This window comes from Chiloscyllium punctatum, chromosome 34, assembly GCF_047496795.1.
Source record: "Chiloscyllium punctatum isolate Juve2018m chromosome 34, sChiPun1.3, whole genome shotgun sequence".
NCBI lineage: Eukaryota > Metazoa > Chordata > Chondrichthyes > Orectolobiformes > Hemiscylliidae > Chiloscyllium > Chiloscyllium punctatum.
In genome coordinates, this window is record NC_092772.1 from 70,761,881 (window position 1) to 70,787,291 (window position 25,411).

The following is a 25,411-nucleotide window of genomic DNA, read 5'->3' on the forward strand; positions in this document are numbered from 1 at the left end:
CCCTTGGTGTGTGTGCATATTCCTCTTTTGTTGTGTGTGTGTCCCTGCCTCGCTGTGTGTGTGTGTGTCCCTCCCTCGCTCTGTGTGCATGTGTGTCCCTCCCTCGCTGAGTGTGCGTCCCTCACTGTGTGCGTGTTCATCCCTCGCTGTGTGTGTGCGTGTCCCTCCCTCGCTGTGTGTGCGTGTCCCTCCTCGCTGTGTGTGTGCGTGTCCCTCCTCGCTGTGTGTGCATGTCCCTCCCTCGCTGTGTGTGTGCGTGTCCCTCCCTCGCTGTGTGTGCGTGTCACTCCCTCGCTGTGTGTGCGTGTCCCTCCCTCGCTGTGTGTGCGTGTCTCTCCCTCGCTGTGTGTGTGCGTATCCCTCCCTCGCTGTGTGTGTGCGTGTCTCTCCCTCGCTGTGTGCTTGCGTGTCCCTCCCTCGCTGTGTGTGCGTGTCCCTCCCTCGCTGTGTGCGCATGTCCCTCCCTCGCTGTGTGCGCGTGTCCCTCCCTCGCTGTGTGCGCGTATCCCTCCCTCGCTGTGTGCATGCCCCCCTCAATGATTGCGAGTGTGTCCCTCCCTCGCTCTATATGAGCGTATCGCTCCCTCGCTGTGTGTGTCCCCCTCGCTGTGTGTGTGCGTGTCACTCCCTCGCTGTGTGTGTGCGTGTCCCTCTCTCGCTGTGTGTGTGCATGTCCCTCCCTCGCTGTGTGTGTGCGTGTCCCTCCCTCGCTGTGTGTGTGCGTATCCCTCCCTCGCTGTGTGTGTGCGTGTCCCCCCTCGCTGTGTGTGTGCGTGTCACTCCCTCGCTGTGTGTGTGTCCCTCCCTCGCTGTGTATGTGTGTGTATCCCTCCCTCGCTGTGTGTGTGCGTGTCCCTCCCTCGCTGTGTGTGTGCGTGTCCCTCCCTCGTGGTGTGCGTGTCCCTTCCTCGCTGTGTGTGTGCGTGTCCCTCCCTCGCTGTGTGTGTCCCTCACTGTGTTCGTTCCCTCCCTCGTGTGTGTGTGTGCGCGTGCGTGTCCCTCCCTCGTGTGTGTGTGTGTGTGTGTGTGCGTGCGTGCCCCTCCCTCGTGAGTGTGTGTGTGTGCGTGCGTGTCCCTCCCTCGCTGTGTGCGTGCATGTCCGTCCCTTGCTGTGTGCGTGACCCCTCACTGTGTGTGTGTGTGTTTGTGTGTGTGTCCCTCCCTCGCTCTGTGTTTGTGTGTCCCTCCCTCGCTGTGTGTGTGTATGTGTCCCTCCCTCGCTGTGTGTGTGTGTGTCCCTCCCTCGCTGTGTGTGTGTGTATGTGTGTGTCCTCCTCGCTGTGTGTGTGTGTCCCTCCCTCGCTGTGTGTGTGTCCCTCCCTCACTGTGTGTGTGTGCCCCTCCCTCGCTGTGTGTGTGTGCGTCCCTCCCTCGCTGTGTGTGTGTGTGCGTGTGTGTGCGTGTCCCTCCCTCGCTGTGTGTGTGTGTGTGTGTGTGTGTGTGTGTGTCCCTCCCTTGGTGAGTGTGCATATTCCTCTTTTGTTGTGTGTGTGTGTCCCTCCCTCGCTGTGTGTGGGTGGGTGTGTGTGTGTGTGTGTGTGTGTGTCCCTCCCTCGCTGTGTGTGCGTCCCTCACTGTGTGCGTGTTCCTCCCTCGCTGTGTGTGTGCGTGTCCCTCCCTCGCTGTGTGTGCGTGTCCCTCCTCGCTGTGTGTGTGTGTCCCTCCTCGCTGTGTGTGTGCGTGTCCCTCCCTCGCTGTGTGTTTGAGTGTCCCTCCCTCGCTGTATGTGTGCGTGTCCCTCCCTCGCTGTGTGTGCGTGTCCCTCCCTCGCTGTGTGTGCGTGTCCCTCCCTCGCTGTGTGTGTGCGTTTCTCTCCCTCGCTGTGTGTGTGCGTGTCCCTCCCTCGCTGTGTGTGCGTGTCCCTCCCTCGCTGTGTGTGTGCGTGTCCCTCCCTCGCTGTGTGTGTGCGTGTCCCTCCCTCGCTGTGTGTGTGCGTGTCCCTCCCTCGCTGTGTGTGTGTGTCCCTCCCTCGCTGTGTGTGTGTGTGTTTGTGTGTCCCTCCCTCGCTGTGTGTGTGTGTGTGTGTGTGTGTGTGTGTGTGTCCCTCCCTCGCTGTGTGTGCGTCCCTCACTGTGTGCGTGTTCCTCCCTCGCTGTGTGTGTGCGTGTCCCTCCCTCGCTGTGTGTGCGTGTCCCTCCTCGCTGTGTGTGTGTGTCCCTCCTCGCTGTGTGTGTGCGTGTCCCTCCCTCGCTGTGTGTTTGAGTGTCCCTCCCTCGCTGTATGTGTGCGTGTCCCTCCCTCGCTGTGTGTGCGTGTCCCTCCCTCGCTGTGTGTGCGTGTCCCTCCCTCGCTGTGTGTGTGCGTTTCTCTCCCTCGCTGTGTGTGTGCGTGTCCCTCCCTCGCTGTGTGTGCGTGTCCCTCCCTCGCTGTGTGTGTGCGTGTCCCTCCCTCGCTGTGTGTGTGCGTGTCCCTCCCTCGCTGTGTGTGCGTGTCCCTCCCTCGCTGTGTGTGCGTGGCCCTCCCTCGCTGTGTGTGCGTGTCTATCCCTCGCTGTGTGTGCGTGTCCCTCCCTCGTTGTGTGTGCGTGTCTCTCCCTCACTGTGTGTGTGTGTCTGTCCCTCCCTCGCTGTGTGCGTGGTGTCCCTCCCTCGCTGTGTGCGTGCGTGTCCCTCCCTCGCTGTGTGTGTGCGTTTCTCTCCCTCGCTGTGTGTGTGCGTGTCCCTCCCTCGCTGTGTGTGTGTGTGTGTCCCTCCCTCACTGTGTGTGTGTGTGTCCCTCCCTCACTGTGTGTGTGTGTGTGTGTGTGTGTGTGTCCTTCCCTCGCTGTGTGTGCGTGTCCCTCCCTCGCTCTGTGTGTGCTTGTCCCTCCCTCGCTGTGTGTGCGTGTCCCTCGCTCGCTGTGTGTGTGCGTGTCCCTCCCTCGCTGTGTGTGCGTGTTCCTCCCTCGCTGTGTGTGTGTGTGTGCGTGTCCCTCCCTCGCTGTGTGTGTGTGTCCCTCCCTCGCTGTGTGTGTTTGAGTGTGTGCGTGTCCCTCCCTTGGTGTGTGTGCATATTCCTCTTTTGTTGTGTGTGTGTGTCCCTCCCTCGCTGTGTGTGGGTGTGTGTGTGTGTGTGTGTGTCCCTGCCTCGCTGTGTGTGTGTGTGTCCCTGCCTCGCTGTGTGTGTGTGTGTCCCTCCCTCGCTGTGTGTGTGTGTGTGTCCCTCCCTCGCTGTGTGTGTGTGTGTGTGTGTGTCCCTCCCTCGCTGTGTGTGTGTGTGTGTGTGTGTGTGTGTTTCCCTCCCTCGCTGTGTGTGTGTGTGTGTGTGTGTGTGTCCCTCCCTCGCTGTGTATGTGTGCGTGCGTGACCCTCCCTCGCTGTGTGTGTGCGTTTCTCTCCCTCGCTGTGCGTGTGCGTGTCCCTCCCTCGCTGTGTGTGTGTGTGTGTGTCCCTCCCTCACTGTGTGTGTGTGTGTCCCTCCCTCACTGTGTGTGTGTGTGTGTGTGTGTGTGTCCCTCCCTCGCTGTGTGTGCGTGTCCCTCCCTCGCTGTGTGTGCGTGTCCCTCCTCGCTGTGTGTGTGCGTGTCCCTCCCTCGCTGTGTGTGTGAGTGTCCTCCCTCGCTGTGTATGTGCGTGTCCCTCCCTCGCTGTGTGTGCATGTCCCTCCCTCGCTGTGTGTGTGCGTGTCACTCCCTCGCTGTGTGTGCGTGTCACTCCCTCACTGTGTGTGCGTGTCACTCCCTCGCTGTGTGTGCATGTCCCTCCCTCGCTGTGTGTGTGCGTGTCACTCCCTCGCTGTGTGTGCGTGTCACTCCCTCGCTGTGTGTGCGTGTCTCTCCCTCGCTGTGTGTGTGCGTATCCCTCCCTCGCTGTGTGTGTGCGTGTCCCTCCCTCGCTGTGTGTGTGCGTGTCCCTCCCTCGCTGTGTGTGCGTTCCCTCCCTCGCTGTGTGTGCGTGTCCCTCCCTCGCTGTGTGCGTGCCCCCCTCAATGATTGCGAGTGTGTCCCTCCCTCGCTCTATATGAGCGTATCGCTCCCTCGCTGTGTGTGTCCCCCTCGCTGTGTGTGTGTGTGTCCCTCCCTCGCTGTGTGTGTCCCCCTCGCTGTGTGTGTGCGTGTCACTCCCTCGCTGTGTGTGTGCGTGTCCCTCTCTCGCTATGTGTGTGCATTTCCCTCCCTCGCTGTGTGTGTGTGTGTGTCCCTCCCTCGCTGTGTGTGTGTCCCTCCCTCGCTGTGTGTGTGCGTGTCCCTCCCTCACTGTGTGTGTGCGTGTTCCCCCTCGCTGTGTGTGTGCGTGTCCCTCCCTCGCTGTGTGCGTGCGTGTCCCTCCCTCGCTGTGTGTGTCCCTCACTGTGTTCGTGTCCCTCCCTCGTGTGTGTGTGTGTGCGTGTCCCTCCCTCGTGTGTGTGTGTGCGCCTGCGTGTCCCTCCCTCGTGTGTGTGTGCGTGTCCCTCCCTCGTGTGTGTGTGTGTGCGTGCGTGTCCCTCCCTCGCTGTGTGTCCCTCACTGTGTTCGTGTCCCTCCCTCGTGTGTGTGTGCGTGTCCCTCCCTCGTGTGTATGTGTGTGTGTGTGTGTGTGCGTGCGTGCCCCTCCCTCGTGAGTGTGTGTGTGTGCGTGCGTGTCCGTCCCTTGCTGTGTGCGTGACCCCTCACTGTGTGTGTGTTTGTGTGTCCCTCCCTCGCTGTGTGTGTGTGTGTGTGTCCCTCCCTCGCTGTGTGTGTGTGTGTGTGTGTCCCTCCCTCGCTGTGTGTGTGTGTCCCTCCCTCGCTGTGTGTGTGCGTGTCCCTCCCTCGCTGTGTGTGTGTGTGTGTGTGTGTGTGTGTGTGTGTGTGTGTGTGTGTGTCCCTCCCTCGCTGTGTGTGTGTGTGTGTGTGTGTGTCCCTCCCTTGGTGTGTGTGCATATTCCTCTTTTATTGTGTATGTGTGTCCTTCCCTCGCTGTGTGTGTGTTTGTGTGTGTGTCCCTGCCTCGCTGTGTGTGTGTCCCTCCCTCACTGTGTGTGTGTGTGTGTGTGTGTCCCTCCCTCGCTGTGTGTGTGTGTGTGTGTTTGTGTGTGTGTGTGTCCCTCCCTCACTGTGTGTGTGTGTGTGTGTGTGTGTGTGTGTCCCTCCCTCGCTGTGTGTTCGTGTCCCTCCCTCGCTGTGTGTGTGTGTGTGTGTGTCCCTCCCTCACTGTGTGTGTGTGTGTGTTTTCCTCCCTAACTGTGTGTGTGTATGTGTGTGTGTGTGTGTGTGTTACCCTCACTCGCTGTGTGTGTGTGTCCCTCCCTCGCTGTGTGTGTGTGTGTGTGTCCCTCCCTCACTGTGTGTGTGTGTCTCCCTCCCTCACTGTGTGTGTGTGTGTGTCCTTCCCTCGCTGTGTGTGCGTGTCCCTCCCTCGCTCTGTGTGTGCGTGTCCCTCCCTCGCTGTGTGTGCGTGTCCCTCCCTCGCTGTGTGTGTGTGTGTCCCTCCCTCGCTGTGTGTGTGTGTGTCCCTCCCTCGCTGTGTGTGCGTGTCCCTCCCTCGCTGTGTGTGCGTGTCCCTCCCTCGCTGTGCGTGCGTGTCCCTCGCTCGCCGTGTGTGTGCGTGTCCCTCCCTCGCTGTGTGTGTGTGTCCCTCCCTCGCTGTGTGTGCGTGTTCCTCCCTCGCTGTGTGTGTGTGTCCCTCCCTCGCTGTGTGTGTGTTGAGTGCGTGCGTGTCCCTCCCTTGGTGTGTGTGTGTGTGTGTGTGTGTGTGTGTCCCTCCCTTGGTGTGTGTGCATATTCCTCTTTTGTTGTGTGTGTGTGTCCCTCCCTCGCTGTGTGTGTGTGTCCCTGCCTCGCTGTGTGTGTGTGTGTCCCTCCCTCGCTGTGTGTGTGTGTGTGTGTGTTACCCTCACTCGCTGTGTGTGTGTGTGTGTGTGACCCTCCCTCGCTGTGTGTGTGTGTGTGTGTGTCCCTCCCTCACTGTGTGTGTGTGTCTCCCTCCCTCACTGTGTGTGTGTGTGTGTCCTTACCTCGCTGTGTGTGTGTGTCCCTCCCTCGCTCTGTGTGTGCGTGTCCCTCCCTCGCTGTGTGTGCGTGTCCCTCGCTCGCTGTGTGTGTGCGTGTCCCTCCCTCGCTGTGTGTGTGTGTCCCTCCCTCGCTGTGTGTGCGTGTTCCTCCCTCGCTGTGTGTGTGTGTGTGCGTGTCCCTCCCTCGCTGTGTGTGTGTGTCCCTCCCTCGCTGTGTGTGTTTGAGTGTGCGCGTGTCCCTCCCTTGGTGTGTGTGCATATTCCTCTTTTGTTGTGTGTGCGTGTCACTCCCTCGCTGTGTGTGCGTGTCCCTCCCTCGCTGTGTGTGCGTGTCCCTCCCTCGCTGTGTGTGCGTGTCTCTCCCTCGCTGTGTGTGTGCGTATCCCTCCCTCGCTGTGTGTGTGCGTGTCCCTCCCTCGCTGTGTGCGTGCGTGTCCCTCCCTCGCTGTGTGTGCGTTCCCTCCCTCGCTGTGTGTGCGTGTCCCTCCCTCGCTGTGTGCGCGTGTCCCTCCCTCGCTGTGTGCGCGTGTCCCTCCCTCGCTGTGTGCGTGCCCCCCTCAATGATTGCGAGCGTGTCCCTCCCTCGCTCTATATGAGCGTATCGCTCCCTCGCTGTGTGTGTCCCCCTCGCTGTGTGTGTGCGTGTCACTCCCTCGCTGTGTGTGTGCATGTCCCTCCCTCGCTGTGTGCGTGCGTGTCCCTCCCTCGCTGTGTGTGTGTCCCTCCCTCGCTGTGTGTGTGCGTGTCCCTCCCTCGCTGTGTGTGTGCGTGTCCCTCCCTCGCTGTGTGTGTGCGTGTCCCCCCTCGCTGTGTGTGTGCGTGTCCCTCCCTCGCTGTGTGTGCGTGTCTATCCCTCGCTGTGTGTGCGTGTCCCTCCCTCGTTGTGTGTGCGTGTCTCTCCCTCACTGTGTGTGTGCGTGTCCCTCCCTCGCGGTGTGTGTGTGTCTGTCCCTCCCTCGCTGTGTGTGTGCGTGTCCCTCCCTCGCTGTGTGCGTTCGTGTCCCTCCCTCGCTGTGTGTGTCCCTCACTGTGTTCGTTCCCTCCCTCGTGTGTGTGTGTGCGCGTGCGTGTCCCTCCCTCGTGTGTGTGTTCGTGTCCCTCCCTCGTGTGTGTGTGTGTGTGTGCGTGCGTGTCCCTCCCTCGCTGTGTGCGTGCATGTCCGTCCCTTGCTGTGTGCGTGACCCCTCACTGTGTGTGTGTGTTTGTGTGTGTGTCCCTCCCTCGCTCTGTGTTTGTGTGTCCCTCCTTCGCTGTGTGTGTGTATGTGTCCCTCCCTCGCTCTGTGTGTGTGTGTGTGTGTGTGTATGTGTGTGTCCTCCTCGCTGTGTGCGTGTGTCCCTCCCTCGCTGTGTGTGTGTCCCTCCCTCACTGTGTGTGTGTGCCCCTCCCTCGCTGTGTGTGTGTGCGTCCCTCCCTCGCTGTGTGTGTGTGTGTGTGTGTGTGTGTGTGTGCGTGTCCCTCCCTCGCTGTGTGTGTGTGTGTGTGTGTGTGTGTGTGTGTGTGTGTCCCTCCCTTGGTGTGTGTGCATATTCCTCTTTTGTTGTGTGTGTGTGTCCCTCCCTCGCTGTGTGTGGGTGGGTGTGTGTGTGTGTGTGTGTCCCTCCCTCGCTGTGTGTGTGTGTGTGTGTGTCCCTCCCTCACTGTGTGTGTGTATGTTTGTGTGTCCCTCCCTCGCTGTGTGTGTGTGTGTGTGTGTGTGTGTGTGTGTCCCTCCCTCGCTGTGTGTGCGTCCCTCACTGTGTGCGTGTTCCTCCCTCGCTGTGTGTGTGCGTGTCCCTCCCTCGCTGTGTGTGCGTGTCCCTCCCTCGCGGTGTGTGTGTGTCCCTCCTCGCTGTGTGTGTGCGTGTCCCTCCCTCGCTGTGTGTTTGAGTGTCCCTCCCTCGCTGTATGTGTGCGTGTCCCTCCCTCGCTGTGTGTGCGTGTCCCTCCCTCGCTGTGTGTGCGTGTCCCTCCCTCGCTGTGTGTGTGCGTTTCTCTCCCTTGCTGTGTGTGTGCGTGTCCCTCCCTCGCTGTGTGTGCGTGTCCCTCCCTCGCTGTGTGTGTGCGTGTCCCTCCCTCGCTGTGTGTGTGCGTGTCCCTCCCTCGCTGTGTGTGCGTGTCCCTCCCTCGCTGTGTGTGCGTGTCTATCCCTCGCTGTGTGTGCGTGTCCCTCCCTCGTTGTGTGTGCGTGTCTCTCCCTCACTGTGTGTGTGCGTGTCCCTCCCTCGCGGTGTGTGTGTGTCTGTCCCTCCCTCGCTGTGTGCGTGCGTTTCTCTCCCTCGCTGTGTGCGTGCGTGTCCCTCCCTCGCTGTGTGTGTGCGTTTCTCTCCCTCGCTGTGTGTGTGTGTGTGTGTCCCTCCCTCACTGTGTGTGTGTGTGTCCCTCCCTCACTGTGTGTGTGTGTGTGTGTGTGTGTGTGTGTCCTTCCCTCGCTGTGTGTGCGTGTCCCTCCCTCGCTCTGTGTGTGCTTGTCCCTCCCTCGCTGTGTGTGCGTGTCCCTCGCTCGCTGTGTGTGTGCGTGTCCCTCCCTCGCTGTGTGCGTGCATGTCCGTCCCTTGCTGTGTGCGTGACCCCTCACTGTGCGTGTGTGTTTGTGTGTGTGTCCCTCCCTCGCTGTGTGTGTCCCTCCCTCGCTGTGTGTGTGTGTGTGTGTGTGTCCCTCCCTCACTCTGTGTTTGTGTGTCCCTCCCTCGCTGTGTGTGTGTATGTGTCACTCCCTCGCTGTGTGTGTGTGTTTCCCTCCCTCGCTGTGTGTGTGTGTGTGTGTGTCCCTCCCTCGCTGTGTTTGTGTGTGTGTGTCCCTCCCTCACTGTGTGTGTGTGTGTGTGTGTGTGTCCTCCTCGCTGTGTGTGCGTGTCCCTCCTCGCTGTGTGTGTGCGTGTCCCTCCCTCGCTGTGTGTGTGAGTGTCCCTCCCTCGCTGTGTATGTGCGTGTCCCTCCCTCGCTGTGTGTGCATGTCCCTCCCTCGCTGTGTGTGTGCGTGTCACTCCCTCGCTGTGTGTGCGTGTCACTCCCTCGCTGTGTGTGCGTGTCCCTCCCTCGCTGTGTGTGCGTGTCTCTCCCTCGCTGTGTGTGTGCGTATCCCTCCCTCGCTGTGTGTGTGCGTGTCCCTCCCTCGCTGTGTGCGTGCGTGTCCCTCCCTCGCTGTGTGTGCGTTCCCTCCCTCGCTGTGTGTGCGTGTCCCTCCCTCGCTGTGTGCGCGTGTCCCTTCCTCGCTGTGTGCGCGTGTCCCTCCCTCGCTGTGTGCGCGTGTCCCTCCCTCGCTGTGTGCGTGCCCCCCTCAATGATTGCGAGTGTGTCCCTCCCTCGCTCTATATGAGCGTATCGCTCCCTCGCTGTGTGTGTCCCCCTCGCTGTGTGTGTGCGTGTCACTCCCTCGCTGTGTGTGTGCATGTCCCTCCCTCGCTGTGTGCGTGCATGTCCCTCCCTCGCTGTGTGTGTGTCCCTCCCTCGCTGTGTGTGTGCGTGTCCCTCCCTCGCTGTGTGTGTGCGTGTCCCCCCTCGCTGTGTGTGTGCGTTTCCATCCCTCGCTGTGTGTACGTGTCTATCCCTCGCTGTGTGTGCGTGTCCCTCCCTCGTTGTGTGTGCGTGTCTCTCCCTCACTGTGTGTGTGCGTGTCCCTCCCTCGCGGTGTGTGTGTGTCTGTCCCTCCCTCGCTGTGTGCATGCGTGTCCCTCCCTCGCTGTGTGCGTGCGGGCCCCTCCCTCGTGAGTGTGTGTGTGTGCGTGCGTGTCCCACCCTCGCTGTGTGCGTGCATGTCCGTCCCTTGCTGTGTGCGTGACCCCTCACTTTGTGTGTGTGTTTGTGTGTGTCCCTCCCTCGCTGTGTGTGTGTGTGTGTTTGTGTGTCCCTCCCTCGCTGTGTGTGTGTATGTGTCCCTCCCTCGCTGTGTGTGTGTGTGTCCCTCCCTCGCTGTGTGTGTGTGTGTGTGTGTGTGTGTGTGTGTCCCTCCCTCGCTGTGTGTGTGTCCCTCCCTCACTGTGTGTGTGTGTCCCTCCCTCGCTGTGTGTGTGTGTGTGCGTGTCCGTCCCTCGCTGTGTGTGTGTGCGTCCCTCCCTCGCTGTGTGTGTGTGTCCCTCCCTTGGTGTGTGTGTGTGTGTGTGTGCGTGTCCCTCCCTCGCTGTGTGTGTGTGTGTATGTGTGTGTGTGTGTGTGTGTGTGTGTCCCTCCCTTGGTGTGTGTGCATATTCCTCTTTTGTTGTGTGTGTGTGTCCCTCCCTCGCTGTGTGTGGGTGTGTGTGTGTGTGTGTGTCCCTCCCTCGCTGTGTGTGGGTGTGTGTGTGTGTGTGTGTGTCCCTCCCTCACTGTGTGTGTGTGTGTGTGTGTCCATCCCTCGCTGTGTGTGCGTGTCCCTCCCTCGCTCTGTGTGTGCGTGTCCGTCCCTCGCTGTGTGTGCGTGTCCCTCGCTCGCTGTGTGTGTGCGTGTCCCTCCCTCGCTGTGTGTGTGTGTCCCTCCCTCGCTGTGTGTGCGTGTTCCTCCCTCGCTGTGTGTGTGTGTGTGCGTGTCCCTCCCTCGCTGTGTGTGTGTGTCCCTCCCTCGCTGAGTGTGTTTGAGTGTGTGCGTGTCCCTCCCTTGGTGTCTGTGCATATTCCTCTTTTGTTGTGTGTGTGTGTCCCTGCCTCGCTGTTTGTGTGTGTGTCCCTGCCTCGCTGTGTGTGTGTGTGTCCCTCCCTCGCTGTGTGTGTGTGTGTGTCCCTCCCTCGCTGTGTGTGTGTGTGTGTGTGTGTTTCCCTCCCTCGCTGTGTGTGTGTGTGTGTGTGTGTCCCTCCCTCGCTGTGTTTGTGTGTGTGTGTCCCTCCCTCACTGTGTTTGTGTGTGTGTGTGTCCCTCCCTCACTGTGTGTGTGTGTGTGTGTGTGTCCCTCCCTCGCTCTGTGTGCATGTGTCCCTCCCTCGCTGAGTGTGCGTCCCTCACTGTGTGCGTGTTCATCCCTCGCTGTGTGTGTGCGTGTCCCTCCCTCGTTGTGTGTGAGTGTCCCTCCCTCGCTATGTGTGCGTGTCCCTCCCTCCCTGTGTGTGCGTGTCCCTCCCTCGCTGTGTGTGCGTGTCCCTCCCTCGCTGTGTGTGCGTGTCCCTCCTCTCTGTGTGTGTGCGTGTCCCTCCCTCGCTGTGTGTGTGAGTGTCCCTCCCTCGCTGTGTATGTGCATGTCCCTCCCTCGCTGTGTGTGCATGTCCCTCCCTCGCTGTGTGTGTGCGTGTCCCTCCCTCGCTGTGTGTGCGTGTCACTCCCTCGCTGTGTGTGCGTGTCCCTCCCTCGCTGTGTGTGCGTGTCTCTCCCTCGCTGTGTGTGTGCGTATCCCTCCCTCACTGTGTGTGTGTGTGTGTGTGTGTCCCTCCCTTGGTGTGTGTGCATATTCCTCTTTTGGTGTGTGTGTGTGTCCTTCCCTCGCTGTGTGTGGGTGTGTGTGTGTGTGTGTGTCCCTCCCTCGCTGTGTGTGTGTGTGTGTGTCCCTCCCTCGCTGTGTGTGTGTGTTTGTGTGTCCCTCCCTCGCTGTGTGTGTGTGTGTGTGTGTGTGTGTCCCTCCCTCGCTGTGTGTGTGTGTGTGTCCCTCCCTAACTGTGTGTGTGTGTGTGTGTGTCCCTCCCTCGCTCTGTGTGTGCGTGTCCCTCCCTCGCTGTGTGTGCGTGTCCCTCCCTCACTGTGTGTGCGTGTCCCTCCTCGCTGTGTGTGTGTGTCCCTCCTCCCTGTGTGTGTGCGTGTCCCTCCCTCGCTGTGTGTTTGAGTGTCCCTCACTTGCTGTATGTGTGCGTGTCCCTCCCTCGCTGTGTGTGCGTGTCCCTCCCTCGCTGTATGTGCGTGTCCCTCCCTCGCTGTGTGTGTGCGTTTCTCTCCCTCGCTGTGTGTGTGCGTGTCCCTCCCTCGCTGTGTGTGCGTGTCCCTCCCTCGCTGTGTGTGTGCGTGTCCCTCCCTCGCTGTATGTGTGCGTGTCCCTCCCTCGCTGTGTGTGTGTGTGTGTGTGTCCCTCCCTCGCTGTGTGTGTGTGTGTTTGTGTGTCCCTCCCTCGCTGTGTGTGTGTGTGTGTGTGTGTGTGTGTGTGTGTGTGTCCCTCCCTCGCTGTGTGTGCGTCCCTCACTGTGTGCGTGTTCCTCCCTCGCTGTGTGTGTGCGTGTCCCTCCCTCGCTGTGTGTGCGTGTCCCTCCCTCGCTGTGTGTGCGTGTCCCTCCTCGCTGTGTGTGTGTGTCCCTCCTCGCTGTGTGTGTGCGTGTCCCTCCCTCGCTGTGTGTGTGTCTGTCCCTCCCTCGCTGTGTGCGTGTGTGTCCCTCCCTCGCTGTGTGTGCGTGTCCCTCCCTCGCTGTGTGTGTGCGTTTCTCTCCCTCGCTGTGTGTGTGCGTGTCCCTCCCTCGCTGTGTGTGCGTGTCCCTCCCTCGCTGTGTGTGTGCGTGTCCCTCCCTCGCTGTGTGTGTGCGTGTCCCTCCCTCGCTGTGTGTGTGCGTGTCCCTCCCTCGCTGTGTGTGCGTGTCTATCCCTCGCTGTGTGTGCGTGTCCCTCCCTCGTTGTGTGTGCGTGTCTCTCCCTCACTGTGTGTGTGCGTGTCCCTCCCTCGCGGTGTGTGTGCGTTTCTCTCCCTCGCTGTGTGTGTGCGTGTCCCTCCCTCGCTGTGTGTGCGTGTCCCTCCCTCGCTGTGTGTGTGCGTGTCCCTCCCTCGCTGTGTGTGTGCGTGTCCCTCCCTCGCTGTGTGTGCGTGTCTATCCCTCGCTGTGTGTGCGTGTCCCTCCCTCGTTGTGTGTGCGTGTCTCTCCCTCACTGTGTGTGTGCGTGTCCCTCCCTCGCGGTGTGTGTGTGTCTGTCCCTCCCTCGCTGTGTGCGTGCGTGTCCCTCCCTCGCTGTGTGCGTGCGTGCCCCTCCCTCGTGAGTGTGTGTGTGTGCGTGCGTGTCCCTCCCTCGCTGTGTGCGTGCATGTCCGTCCCTTGCTGTGTGCGTGACCCCTCACTTTGTGTGTGTGTTTGTGTGTGTGTCCCTCCCTCGCTGTGTGTGTCCCTCCCTCGCTGTGTGTGTGTGTGTTTGTGTGTCCCTCCCTCGCTGTGTGTGTGTATGTGTCCCTCCCTCGCTGTGTGTGTGTGTGTCCCTCCCTCGCTGTGTGTGTGTGTGTGTGTGTGTCCCTCCCTCGCTGTGTGTGTCCCCCTCCCTCACTGTGTGTGTGTGTCCCTCCCTCGCTGTGTGTGTGTGTGTGCGTGTCCCTCCCTCGCTGTGTGTGTGTGTGTCCCTCCCTCGCTGTGTGTGTGTGTCCCTCCCTCGGTGTGTGTGTGTGTGTGCGTGTCCCTCCCTCGCTGTGTGTGTGTGTGTCCCTCCCTTGGTGTGTGTGCATATTCCTCTTTTGTTGTGTGTGTGTGTCCTTCCCTCGCTGTGTGTGGGTGTGTGTGTGTGTGTGTGTCCCTCCCTCGCTGTGTGTGTGTGTGTGTGTGTCCCTCCCTCGCTGTGTGTGTGTGTGTGTTTGTGTGTCCCTCCCTCGCTGTGTGTGTGTGTGTGTGTGTGTCCCTCCCTCGCTGTGTGTGTGTGTCCCTACTCGCTGTGTGTGTGCGTGTCCCTCCCTCGCTGTGTGTTTGAGTGTCCCTCCCTCGCTGTATGTGTGCGTGTCCCTCCCTCGCTGTGTGTGCGTGTCCCTCCCTCGCTGTGTGTGCGTGTCCCTCCCTCGCAGTGTGTGCGTGTCCTTCCCTCGCTGTGTATGTGTGCGTGTCCCTCCCTCGCTCTGTGTGTGTGTGTGTCCCTCCCTCGCTGTGTGTGTGTGTGTGTGTGTGTGTGTGTGTGTGTCCCTCCCTCGCTGTGTGTGTGTGTGTGTGTCCCTCCCTCGCTGTGTGTGCGTCCCTCACTGTATGCGTGTTCCTCCCTCGCTGTGTGTGTGCGTGTCCCTCCCTCGCTGTGTGTGCGTGTCCCTCCTCGCTGTGTGTGTGTGTCCCTCCTCGCTGTGTGTGTGCGTGTCCCTCCCTCGCTGTGTGTGTGTCTGTCCCTCCCTCGCTGTGTGCGTGCGTGTCCCTCCCTCGCTGTGTGTGCGTGTCCCTCCCTCGCTGTGTGTGTGCGTTTCTCTCCCTCGCTGTGTCTGTGCGTGTCCCTCCCTCGCTGTGTGTGTGTGTGTCCCTCCCTCGCTGTGTGTGTGCGTTTCTCTCCCTCGCTGTGTGTGTGTATGTGTCCCTCCCTCGCTGTGTGTGTGTGTGTCCCTCCCTCGCTGTGTGTGTGTGTGTGTGTGTGTCCCTCCCTCGCTGTGTGTGTCCCCCTCCCTCACTGTGTGTGTGTGTCCCTCCCTCGCTGTGTGTGTGTGTGTGCGTGTCCCTCCCTCGCTGTGTGTGTGTGTGTCCCTGCCTCGCTGTGTGTGTGTGTCCCTCCCTCGGTGTGTGTGTGTGTGTGCGTGTCCCTCCCTTAGTGTGTGTGCATATTCCTCTTTTGGTGTGTGTGTGTGTCCTTCCCTCGCTGTGTGTGGGTGTGTGTGTGTGTGTGTGTCCCTCCCTCGCTGTGTGTGTGTCCCTCCCTCACTGTGTGTGTGTGTCCCTCCCTCGGTGTGTGTGTGTGTGTGCGTGTCCCTCCCTCGCTGTGTGTGTGTGTGTCCCTCCCTTGGTGTGTGTGCATATTCCTCTTTTGTTGTGTGTGTGTGTCCTTCCCTCGCTGTGTGTGGGTGTGTGTGTGTGTGTGTGTCCCTCCCTCGCTGTGTGTGTGTGTGTGTGTGTCCCTCCCTCGCTGTGTGTGTGTGTGTGTTTGTGTGTCCCTCCCTCGCTGTGTGTGTGTGTGTGTGTGTCCCTCCCTCGCTGTGTGTGTGTGTCCCTACTCGCTGTGTGTGTGCGTGTCCCTCCCTCGCTGTGTGTTTGAGTGTCCCTCCCTCGCTGTATGTGTGCGTGTCCCTCCCTCGCTGTGTGTGCGTGTCCCTCCCTCGCAGTGTGTGCGTGTCCTTCCCTCGCTGTGTATGTGTGCGTGTCCCTCCCTCGCTCTGTGTGTGTGTGTGTCCCTCCCTCGCTGTGTGTGTGTGTGTGTGTGTGTGTGTGTGTGTGTCCCTCCCTCGCTGTGTGTGTGTGTGTGTGTCCCTCCCTCGCTGTGTGTGCGTCCCTCACTGTATGCGTGTTCCTCCCTCGCTGTGTGTGTGCGTGTCCCTCCCTCGCTGTGTGTGCGTGTCCCTCCTCGCTGTGTGTGTGTGTCCCTCCTCGCTGTGTGTGTGCGTGTCCCTCCCTCGCTGTGTGTGTGTCTGTCCCTCCCTCGCTGTGTGCGTGCGTGTCCCTCCCTCGCTGTGTGTGCGTGTCCCTCCCTCGCTGTGTGTGTGCGTTTCTCTCCCTCGCTGTGTCTGTGCGTGTCCCTCCCTCGCTGTGTGTGCGTGTCCCTCCCTCGCTGTGTGTGTGCGTGTCCCTCCCTCGTTGTGTGTGCGTGTCTCTCCCTCACTGTGTGTGTGCGTGTCCCTCCCTCGCGGTGTGTGTGTGTCTGTCCCTCCCTCGCTGTGTGCGTACGTGTCCCTCCCTCGCTGTGTGCGTGCGTGCCCCTCCCTCGTGAGTGTGTGTGTGTGCGTGCGTGTCCCTCCCTCGCTGTGTGCGTGCATGTCCGTCCCTTGCTGTGTGCGTGACCCCTCACTTTGTGTGTGTGTTTGTGTGTGTGTCCCTCCCTCGCTGTGTGTGTCCCTCCCTCGCTGTGTGTGTGTGTGTGTTTGTGTGTCCCTCCCTCGCTGTGTGTGTGTATGTGTCCCTCCCTCGCTGTGTGTGTGTGTGTCCCTCCCTCGCTGTGTGTGTGTGTGTGTGTGTCCCTCCCTCGCTGTGTGTGTCCCCCTCCCTCACTGTGTGTGTGTGTCCCTCCCTCGCTGTGTGTGTGTGTGTGCGTGTCCCTCCCTCGCTGTGTGTGTGTGTGTCCCTGCCTCGCTGTGTGTGTGTGTCCCTCCCTCGGTGTGTGTGTGTGTGTGCGTGTCCCTCCCTTAGTGTGTGTGCATATTCCTCTTTTGGTGTGTGTGTGTGTCCTTCCCTCGCTGTGTGTGGGTGTGTGTGTGTGTGTGTGTCCCTCCCTCGCTGTGTGTGTGTCCCTCCCTCACTGTGTGTGTGTGTCCCTCCCTCGCTGTGTGTGTGTGTGTGTGCGTGTCCCTCCCTCGCTGTGTGTGTGTGTGTCCCTCCCTCGCTGTGTGTGTGTGTCCCTCCCTCGGTGTGTGTGTGTGTGTGCGTGTACCTCCCTCGCTGTGTGTGTGTGTGTGTGTGTCCCTCCCTTGGTGTGTGTGCATATTCCTCTTTTGTTGTGTGTGTGTGTCCCTCCCTCGCTGTGTGTGGGTGTGTGTGTGTGTGTGTGTGTGTGTGTGTGTGTCCCTCCCTCGCTGTGTGTGTGTGTGTGTGTCCCTCCCTCGCTGTGTGTGTGTGTGTTTGTGTGTCCCTCCCTCGCTGTGTGTGTGTGTGTGTGTGTGTGTGTGTGTGTGTGTCCCTCCCTCGCTGTGTGTGCGTCCCTCACTGTGTGCGTGTTCCTCCCTCGCTGTGTGTGTGCGTGTCCCTCCCTCGCTGTGTGTGCGTGTCCCTCCCTCGCTGTGTGTGCGTGTCCCTCCTCGCTGTGTGTGTGTGTCCCTCCTCGCTGTGTGTGTGCGTGTCCCTCCCTCGCTGTGTGTGTGTCTGTCCCTCCCTCGCTGTGTGCGTGCGTGTCCCTCCCTCGCTATGTGTGCGTGTCCCTCCCTCGCTGTGTGTGTGCGTTTCTCTCCCTCGCTGTGTGTGTGTCTGTCCCTCCCTCGCTGTGTGTGCGTGTCCCTCCCTCGCTGTGTGTGTGCGTGTCCCTCCCTCGCTGTGTGTGTGCGTGTCCCTCCCTCGCTGTGTGTGCGTGTCTATCCCTCGCTGTGTGTGCGTGTCCCTCCCTCGTTGTGTGTGCGTGTCTCTCCCTCACTGTGTGTGTGCGTGTCCCTCCCTCGCGGTGTGTGTGTGTCTGTCCCTGCCTCGCTGTGTGCGTGCGTGTCCCTCCCTCGCTGTGTGCGTGCGTGCCCCTCCCTCGTGAGTGTGTGTGTGTGCGTGCGTGTCCCTCCCTCGCTGTGTGCGTGCATGTCCGTCCCTTGCTGTGTGCGTGACCCCTCACTTTGTGTGTGTGTTTGTGTGTGTGTCCCTCCCTCGCTGTGTGTGTCCCTCCCTCGCTGTGTGTGTGTGTGTGTTTGTGTGTCCCTCCCTCGCTGTGTGTGTGTATGTGTCCCTCCCTCGCTGTGTGTGTGTGTGTCCCTCCCTCGCTGTGTGTGTGTCCCTCCCTCACTGTGTGTGTGTGTCCCTCCCTCGCTGTGTGTGTGTGTGTGTGCGTGTCCCTCCCTCGCTGTGTGTGTGTGTGTCCCTCCCTCGCTGTGTGTGTGTGTGTCCCTCCCTCGGTGTGTGTGTGTGTGTGTGCGTGTCCCTCCCTCGCTGTGTGTGTGTGTGTGTGTGTGTCCCTCCCTTGGTGTGTGTGCATATTCCTCTTTTGGTGTGTGTGTGTGTCCTTCCCTCGCTGTGTGTGGGTGTGTGTGTGTGTGTGTGTCCCTCCCTCGCTGTGTGTGTGTGTGTGTGTCCCTCCCTCGCTGTGTGTGTGTGTTTGTGTGTCCCTCCCTCGCTGTGTGTGTGTGTGTGTGTGTGTGTGTGTGTGTGTGTGTCCCTCCCTCGCTGTGTGTGTGTGTGTGTCCCTCCCTAACTCTGTGTGTGTGTGTGTGTGTCCCTCCCTCGCTCTGTGTGTGCGTGTCCCTCCCTCGCTGTGTGTGCGTGTCCCTCCCTCACTGTGTGTGCGTGTCCCTCCTCGCTGTGTGTGTGTGTCCCTCCTCCCTGTGTGTGTGCGTGTCCCTCCCTCGCTGTGTGTTTGAGTGTCCCTCACTTGCTGTATGTGTGCGTGTCCCTCCCTCGCTGTGTGTGCGTGTCCCTCCCTCGCTGTGTGTGCGTGTCCCTCCCTCGCTGTGTGTGTGCGTTTCTCTCCCTCGCTGTGTGTGTGCGTGTCCCTCCCTCGCTGTGTGTGCGTGTCCCTCCCTCGCTGTGTGTGTGCGTGTCCCTCCCTCGCTGTATGTGTGCGTGTCCCTCCCTCGCTGTGTGTGTGTGTGTGTGTCCCTCCCTCGCTGTGTGTGTGTTTGTTTGTGTGTCCCTCCCTCGCTCTGTGTGTGTGTGTGTGTGTGTGTGTGTGTGTGTGTGTGTGTCCCTCCCTCGCTGTGTGTGCGTCCCTCACTGTGTGCGTGTTCCTCCCTCGCTGTGTGTGTGCGTGTCCCTCCCTCGCTGTGTGTGCGTGTCCCTCCCTCGCTGTGTGTGCGTGTCCCTCCTCGCTATGTGTGCGTGTCCCTCCCTCGCTGTGTGTGTGTCTGTCCCTCCCTCGCTGTGTGCGTGTGTGTCCCTCCCTCGCTGTGTGTGCGTGTCCCTCCCTCGCTGTGTGTGTGCGTTTCTCTCCCTCGCTGTGTGTGTGCGTGTCCCTCCCTCGCTGTGTGTGCGTGTCCCTCCCTCGCTGTGTGTGTGCGTGTCCCTCCCTCGCTGTGTGTGTGCGTGTCCCTCCCTCGCTGTGTGTGTGCGTGTCCCTCCCTCGCTGTGTGTGCGTGTCTATCCCTCGCTGTGTGTGCGTGTCCCTCCCTCGTTGTGTGTGCGTGTCTCTCCCTCACTGTGTGTGTGCGTGTCCCTCCCTCGCGGTGTGTGTGCGTTTCTCTCCCTCGCTGTGTGTGTGCGTGTCCCTCCCTCGCTGTGTGTGCGTGTCCCTCCCTCGCTGTGTGTGTGCGTGTCCCTCCCTCGCTGTGTGTGTGCGTGTCCCTCCCTCGCTGTGTGTGTGCGTGTCCCTCCCTCGCTGTGTGTGCGTGTCTATCCCTCGCTGTGTGTGCGTGTCCCTCCCTCGTTGTGTGTGCGTGTCTCTCCCTCACTGTGTGTGTGCGTGTCCCTCCCTCGCGGTGTGTGTGTGTCTGTCCCTCCCTCGCTGTGTGCGTGCGTGTCCCTCCCTCGCTGTGTGCGTGCGTGCCCCTCCCACGTGAGTGTGTGTGTGTGCGTGCGTGTCCCTCCCTCGCTGTGTGCGTGCATGTCCGTCCCTTGCTGTGTGCGTGACCCCTCACTTTGTGTGTGTGTTTGTGTGTGTGTCCCTCCCTCGCTGTGTGTGTCCCTCCCTCGCTGTGTGTGTGTGTGTTTGTGTGTCCCTCCCTCGCTGTGTGTGTGTATGTGTCCCTCCCTCGCTGTGTGTGTGTGTGTCCCTCCCTCGCTGTGTGTGTGTGTGTGTGTGTGTGTCCCTCCCTCGCTGTGTGTGTCCCCCTCCCTCACTGTGTGTGTGTGTCCCTCCCTCGCTGTGTGTGTGTGTGTGCGTGTCCCTCCCTCGCTGTGTGTGTGTGTGTCCCTCCCTCGCTGTGTGTGTGTCCCTCCCTCGGTGTGTGTGTGTGTGTGCGTGTCCCTCCCTCGCTGTGTGTGTGTGTGTCCCTCCCTTGGTGTGTGTGCATATTCCTCTTTTGTTGTGTGTGTGTGTCCTTCCCTCGCTGTGTGTGGGTGTGTGTGTGTGTGTGTGTCCCTCCCTCGCTGTGTGTGTGTGTGTGTGTGTGTCCCTCCCTCGCTGTGTGTGTGTGTGTGTTTGTGTGTCCCTCCCTCGCTGTGTGTGTGTGTGTGTGTGTCCCTCCCTCGCTGTGTGTGTGTGTGTGTCCCTCCCTAACTGTGTGTGTGTGTGTGTGTGTCCCTCCCTCGCTCTGTGTGTGCGTGTCCCTCCCTCGCTGTGTGTGCGTGTCCCTCCCTCGCTGTGTGTGCGTGTCCCTCCCTCACTGTGTGTGCGTGTCCCTCCTCGCTGTGTGTGTGTGTCCCTACTCGCTGTGTGTGTGCGTGTCCCTCCCTCGCTGTGTGTTTGAGTGTCCCTCCCTCGCTGTATGTGTGCGTTTCCCTCCCTCGCTGTGTGTGCGTGTCCCTCCCTCGCTGTGTGTGCGTGTCCCTCCCTCACTGTGTGTGTGCGTTTCTCTCCCTCGCTGTGTGTGAGCGTGTCCCTCCCTCGCAGTGTGTGCGTGTCCTTCCCTCGCTGTGTGTGTGCGTGTCCCTCCCTCGCTGTATGTGTGCGTGTCCCTCCCTCGCTGTGTGTGTGTGTGTGTGTCCCTCCCTCGCTGTGTGTGTGTGTGTGTGTGTGTGTGTGTGTCCCTCCCTCGCTGTGTGTGTGTGTGTGTGTCCCTCCCTCGCTGTGTGTGCGTCCCTCACTGTATGCGTGTTCCTCCCTCGCTGTGTGTGTGCGTGTCCCTCCCTCGCTGTGTGTGCGTGTCCCTCCCTCGCTGTGTGTGTGCGTGTCCCTCCCTCGCTGTGTGTGTGCGTGTCCCTCCCTCGCTGTGTGTGCGTGTCTATCCCTCGCTGTGTGTGCGTGTCCCTCCCTCGTTGTGTGTGCGTGTCTCTCCCTCACTGTGTGTGTGCGTGTCCCTCCCTCGCGGTGTGTGTGTGTCTGTCCCTCCCTCGCTGTGTGCGTGCGTGTCCCTCCCTCGCTGTGTGCGTGCGTGTCCCTCCCTCGCTGTGTGCGTGCATGTCCGTCCCTTGCTGTGTGCGTGACCCCTCACTTTGTGTGTGTGTTTGTGTGTGTGTCCCTCCCTCGCTGTGTGTGTCCCTCCCTCGCTGTGTGTGTGTGTGTTTGTGTGTCCCTCCCTCGCTGTGTGTGTGTATGTGTCCCTCCCTCGCTGTGTGTGTGTGTGTCCCTCCCTCGCTGTGTGTGTGTGTGTGTGTGTGTGTCCCTCCCTCGCTGTGTGTGTCCCCCTCCCTCACTGTGTGTGTGTGTCCCTCCCTCGCTGTGTGTGTGTGTGTGCGTGTCCCTCCCTCGCTGTGTGTGTGTGTGTCCCTCCCTCGCTGTGTGTGTGTGTCCCTCCCTCGGTGTGTGTGTGTGTGTGCGTGTCCCTCCCTCGCTGTGTGTGTGTGTGTCCCTCCCTTGGTGTGTGTGCATATTCCTCTTTTGTTGTGTGTGTGTGTCCTTCCCTCGCTGTGTGTGGGTGTGTGTGTGTGTGTGTGTCCCTCCCTCGCTGTGTGTGTGTGTGTGTGTGTGTCCCTCCCTCGCTGTGTGTGTGTGTGTGTTTGTGTGTCCCTCCCTCGCTGTGTGTGTGTGTGTGTGTGTCCCTCCCTCGCTGTGTGTGTGTGTGTGTCCCTCCCTAACTGTGTGTGTGTGTGTGTGTGTCCCTCCCTCGCTCTGTGTGTGCGTGTCCCTCCCTCGCTGTGTGTGCGTGTCCCTCCCTCGCTGTGTGTGCGTGTCCCTCCCTCACTGTGTGTGCGTGTCCCTCCTCGCTGTGTGTGTGTGTCCCTACTCGCTGTGTGTGTGCGTGTCCCTCCCTCGCTGTGTGTTTGAGTGTCCCTCCCTCGCTGTATGTGTGCGTTTCCCTCCCTCGCTGTGTGTGCGTGTCCCTCCCTCGCTGTGTGTGCGTGTCCCTCCCTCACTGTGTGTGTGCGTTTCTCTCTCTCGCTGTGTGTGAGCGTGTCCCTCCCTCGCAGTGTGTGCGTGTCCTTCCCTCGCTGTGTGTGTGCGTGTCCCTCCCTCGCTGTATGTGTGCGTGTCCCTCCCTCGCTGTGTGTGTGTGTGTGTGTCCCTCCCTCGCTGTGTGTGTGTGTGTGTGTGTGTGTGTGTGTCCCTCCCTCGCTGTGTGTGTGTGTGTGTGTCCCTCCCTCGCTGTGTGTGCGTCCCTCACTGTATGCGTGTTCCTCCCTCGCTGTGTGTGTGCGTGTCCCTCCCTCGCTGTGTGTGCGTGTCCCTCCTCGCTGTGTGTGTGTGTCCCTCCTCGCTGTGTGTGTGCGTGTCCCTCCCTCGCTGTGTGTGTGTCTGTCCCTCCCTCGCTGTGTGCGTGCGTGTCCCTCCCTCGCTGTGTGTGCGTGTCCCTCCCTCGCTGTGTGTGTGCGTTTCTCTCCCTCGCTGTGTCTGTGCGTGTCCCTCCCTCGCTGTGTGTGCGTGTCCCTCCCTCGCTGTGTGTGTGCGTGTCCCTCCCTCGCTGTGTGTGCGTGTCTATCCCTCGCTGTGTGTGCGTGTCCCTCCCTCGTTGTGTGTGCGTGTCTCTCCCTCACTGTGTGTGTGCGTGTCCCTCCCTCGCGGTGTGTGTGTGTCTGTCCCTCCCTCGCTGTGTGCGTACGTGTCCCTCCCTCGCTGTGTGCGTGCGTGCCCCTCCCTCGTGAGTGTGTGTGTGTGCGTGCGTGTCCCTCCCTCGCTGTGTGCGTGCATGTCCGTCCCTTGCTGTGTGCGTGACCCCTCACTTTGTGTGTGTGTTTGTGTGTGTGTCCCTCCCTCGCTGTGTGTGTCCCTCCCTCGCTGTGTGTGTGTGTGTGTTTGTGTGTCCCTCCCTCGCTGTGTGTGTGTATGTGTCCCTCCCTCGCTGTGTGTGTGTGTGTCCCTCCCTCGCTGTGTGTGTGTGTTTGTGTGTCCCTCCCTCGCTGTGTGTGTCCCCCTCCCTCACTGTGTGTGTGTGTCCCTCCCTCGCTGTGTGTGTGTGTGTGCGTGTCCCTCCCTCGCTGTGTGTGTGTGTGTCCCTCCCTCGCTGTGTGTGTGTGTCCCTCCCTCGGTGTGTGTGTGTGTGTGCGTGTCCCTCCCTCGCTGTGTGTGTGTGTCCCCCTCCCTTGGTGTGTGTGCATATTCCTCTTTTGTTGTGTGTGTGTGTCCTTCCCTCGCTGTGTGTGGGTGTGTGTGTGTGTGTGTGTCCCTCCCTCGCTGTGTGTGTGTGTGTGTGTGTCCCTCCCTCGCTGTGTGTGTGTGTGTGTTTGTGTGTCCCTCCCTCGCTGTGTGTGTGTGTGTGTGTGTGTCCCTCCCTCGCTGTGTGTGTGTGTGTGTGTCCCTCCCTAACTGTGTGTGTGTGTGTGTGTGTCCCTCCCTCGCTCTGTGTGTGCGTGTCCCTCCCTCGCTGTGTGTGCGTGTCCCTCCCTCGCTGTGTGTGCGTGTCCCTCCCTCACTGTGTGTGCGTGTCCCTCCTCGCTGTGTGTGTGTGTCCCTACTCGCTGTGTGTGTGCGTGTCCCTCCCTCGCTGTGTGTTTGAGTGTCCCTCCCTCGCTGTATGTGTGCGTGTCCCTCCCTCGCTGTGTGTGCGTGTCCCTCCCTCGCTGTGTGTGCGTGTCCCTCCCTCACTGTGTGTGTGCGTTTCTCTCCCTCGCTGTGTGTGTGCGTGTCCCTCCCTCGCTGTGTGTGCGTGTCCCTCCCTCGCTGTGTGTGTGCGTGTCCCTCCCTCGCTGTATGTGTGCGTGTCCCTCCCTCGCTGTGTGTGTGTGTGTGTGTCCCTCCCTCGCTGTGTGTGTGTGTGTGTGTGTGTGTGTGTGTGTGTGTGTCCCTCCCTCGCTGTGTGTGTGTGTGTGTGTGTGTGTGTGTGTGTGTGTCCTTCCCTCGCTGTGTGTGCGTCCCTCACTGTATGCGTGTTCCTCCCTCGCTGTGTGTGTGCGTGTCCCTCCCTCGCTGTGTGTGCGTGTCCCTCCTCGCTGTGTGTGTGTGTCCCTCCTCGCTGTGTGTGTGCGTGTCCCTCCCTCGCTGTGTGTGTGTCTGTCCCTCCCTCGCTGTGTGCGTGCGTGTCCCTCCCTCGCTGTGTGTGCGTGTCCCTCCCTCGCTGTGTGTGTGCGTTTCTCTCCCTCGCTGTGTCTGTGCGTGTCCCTCCCTCGCTGTGTGTGCGTGTCCCTCCCTCGCTGTGTGTGTGCGTGTCCCTCCCTCGCTGTGTGTGCGTGTCTATCCCTCGCTGTGTGTGCGTGTCCCTCCCTCGTTGTGTGTGCGTGTCTCTCCCTCACTGTGTGTGTGCGTGTCCCTCCCTCGCGGTGTGTGTGTGTCTGTCCCTCCCTCGCTGTGTGCGTACGTGTCCCTCCCTCGCTGTGTGCGTGCGTGCCCCTCCCTCGTGAGTGTGTGTGTGTGCGCGTGCGTGTCCCTCCCTCGCTGTGTGCGTGCATGTCCGTCCCTTGCTGTGTGCGTGACCCCTCACTTTGTGTGTGTGTTTGTGTGTGTGTCCCTCCCTCGCTGTGTGTGTCCCTCCCTCGCTGTGTGTGTGTGTGTGTTTGTGTGTCCCTCCCTCGCTGTGTGTGTGTATGTGTCCCTCCCTCGCTGTGTGTGTGTGTGTGTCCCTCCCTCGCTGTGTGTGTGTGTGTGTGTATCCCTCCCTCGCTGTGTGTGTCCCCCTCCCTCACTGTGTGTGTGTGTCCCTCCCTCGCTGTGTGTGTGTGTGTGCGTGTCCCTCCCTCGCTGTGTGTGTGTGTGTCCCTCCCTCGCTGTGTGTGTGTGTCCCTCCCTCGGTGTGTGTGTGTGTGTGCGTGTCCCTCCCTCGCTGTGTGTGTGTGTGTGTGTGTGTGTGTGTCCCTCCCTTGGTGTGTGTGCATATTCCTCTTTTGGTGTGTGTGTGTGTCCTTCCCTCGCTGTGTGTGGGTGTGTGTGTGTGTGTGTGTCCCTCCCTCGCTGTGTGTGTGTGTGTGTGTCCCTCCCTCGCTGTGTGTGTGTGTGTGTGTTTGTGTGTCCCTCCCTCGCTGTGTGTGTGTGTGTGTGTGTGTGTGTGTCCCTCCCTCGCTGTGTGTGTGTGTGTGTCCCTCCCTAACTGTGTGTGTGTGTGTGTGTCCCTCCCTCGCTCTGTGTGTGCGTGTCCCTCCCTCGCTGTGTGTGCGTGTCCCTCCCTCGCTGTGTGTTTGAGTGTCCCTCCCTCGCTGTATGTGTGCGTGTCCCTCCCTCGCTGTGTGTGCGTGTCCCTCCCTCGCTGTGTGTGTGCGTTTCTCTCCCTCGCTGTGTGTGTGCGTGTCCCTCCCTCGCTGTGTGTGCGTGTCCCTCCCTCGCTGTGTGTGTGCGTGTCCCTCCCTCGCTGTATGTGTGCGTGTCCCTCCCTCGCTGTGTGTGCGTGTCCCTCCCTAGCTGTGTGTGCGTGTCCCTCCCTCGCTGTGTGTGTGCGTTTCTCTCCCTCGCTGTGTGTGTGCGTGTCCCTCCCTCACTGTGTGTGCGTGTCTATCCCTCGCTGTGTGTGCGTGTCCCTCCCTCATTGTGTGTGCGTGTCTCTCCCTCACTGTGTGTGTGCGTGTCCCTCCCTCGCGGTGTGTGTGTGTCTGTCCCTCCCTCGCTGTGTGCGTGCGTGTCCCTCCCTCGCTGTGTGCGTGCGTGTCCCTCCCTCGCTGTGTGTGTGCGTGTCCCTCCCTCGCTGTGTGCGTGCGTGTCCCTCCCTCGCTGTGTGCGTGCGTGTCCCTCCCTCGCTGTGTGTGCGTTCCCTCCCTCGCTGTGTGTGCGTGTCCCTCCCTCGCTGTGTGTGCGTGTCCCTCCCTCGTTGTGTGCGTGCCCCCCTCAATGATTGCGAGTGTGTCCCTCCCTCACTCTATATGAGCGTATCACTCCCTCGCTGTGTGTGTGCGTATCCCTCCCTCGCTGTGTGTGTGCGTGTCCCTCCCTCGCTGTGTGTGTGCGTGTCCCTCCCTTGCTGTGTGTGCGCCTGTCCCTCCCTCGCTGTGTGTGTGCGTGTCCCTCCCTCGCTGTGTGTGTGCGTGTCCCTCCCTCGCTGTGTGTGTGCGTGTCCCTCCCTCGCTGTGTGTGTGCCTGTCCCTCCCTCGCTGTGTGTGTGCGTGTCCCTCCCTCGCTGTGTGTGTGTCCCTCCCTCTGTGTGTGTGTGTCCCTCCCTCGCTGTGTGTGTGTGTGTGTGTGTGTGTGTGTGTCCCTCCCTTGGTGTGTGTGCATATTCCTCTTTTGTTGTGTGTGTGTGTCCCTCCCTCGCTGTGTGTGGGTGTGTGTGTG

At 61.1% G+C, this 25,411-nt stretch overlaps 1 long non-coding RNA gene across 2 annotated transcripts in view; it reads left to right on the top strand.

The window, feature by feature from the left end:
* Window positions 1-25,411, top strand: part of LOC140458931 (uncharacterized) — a 209,836-nt gene that overhangs the window by 89,316 nt on the left and 95,109 nt on the right. The window lies entirely within an intron of this gene.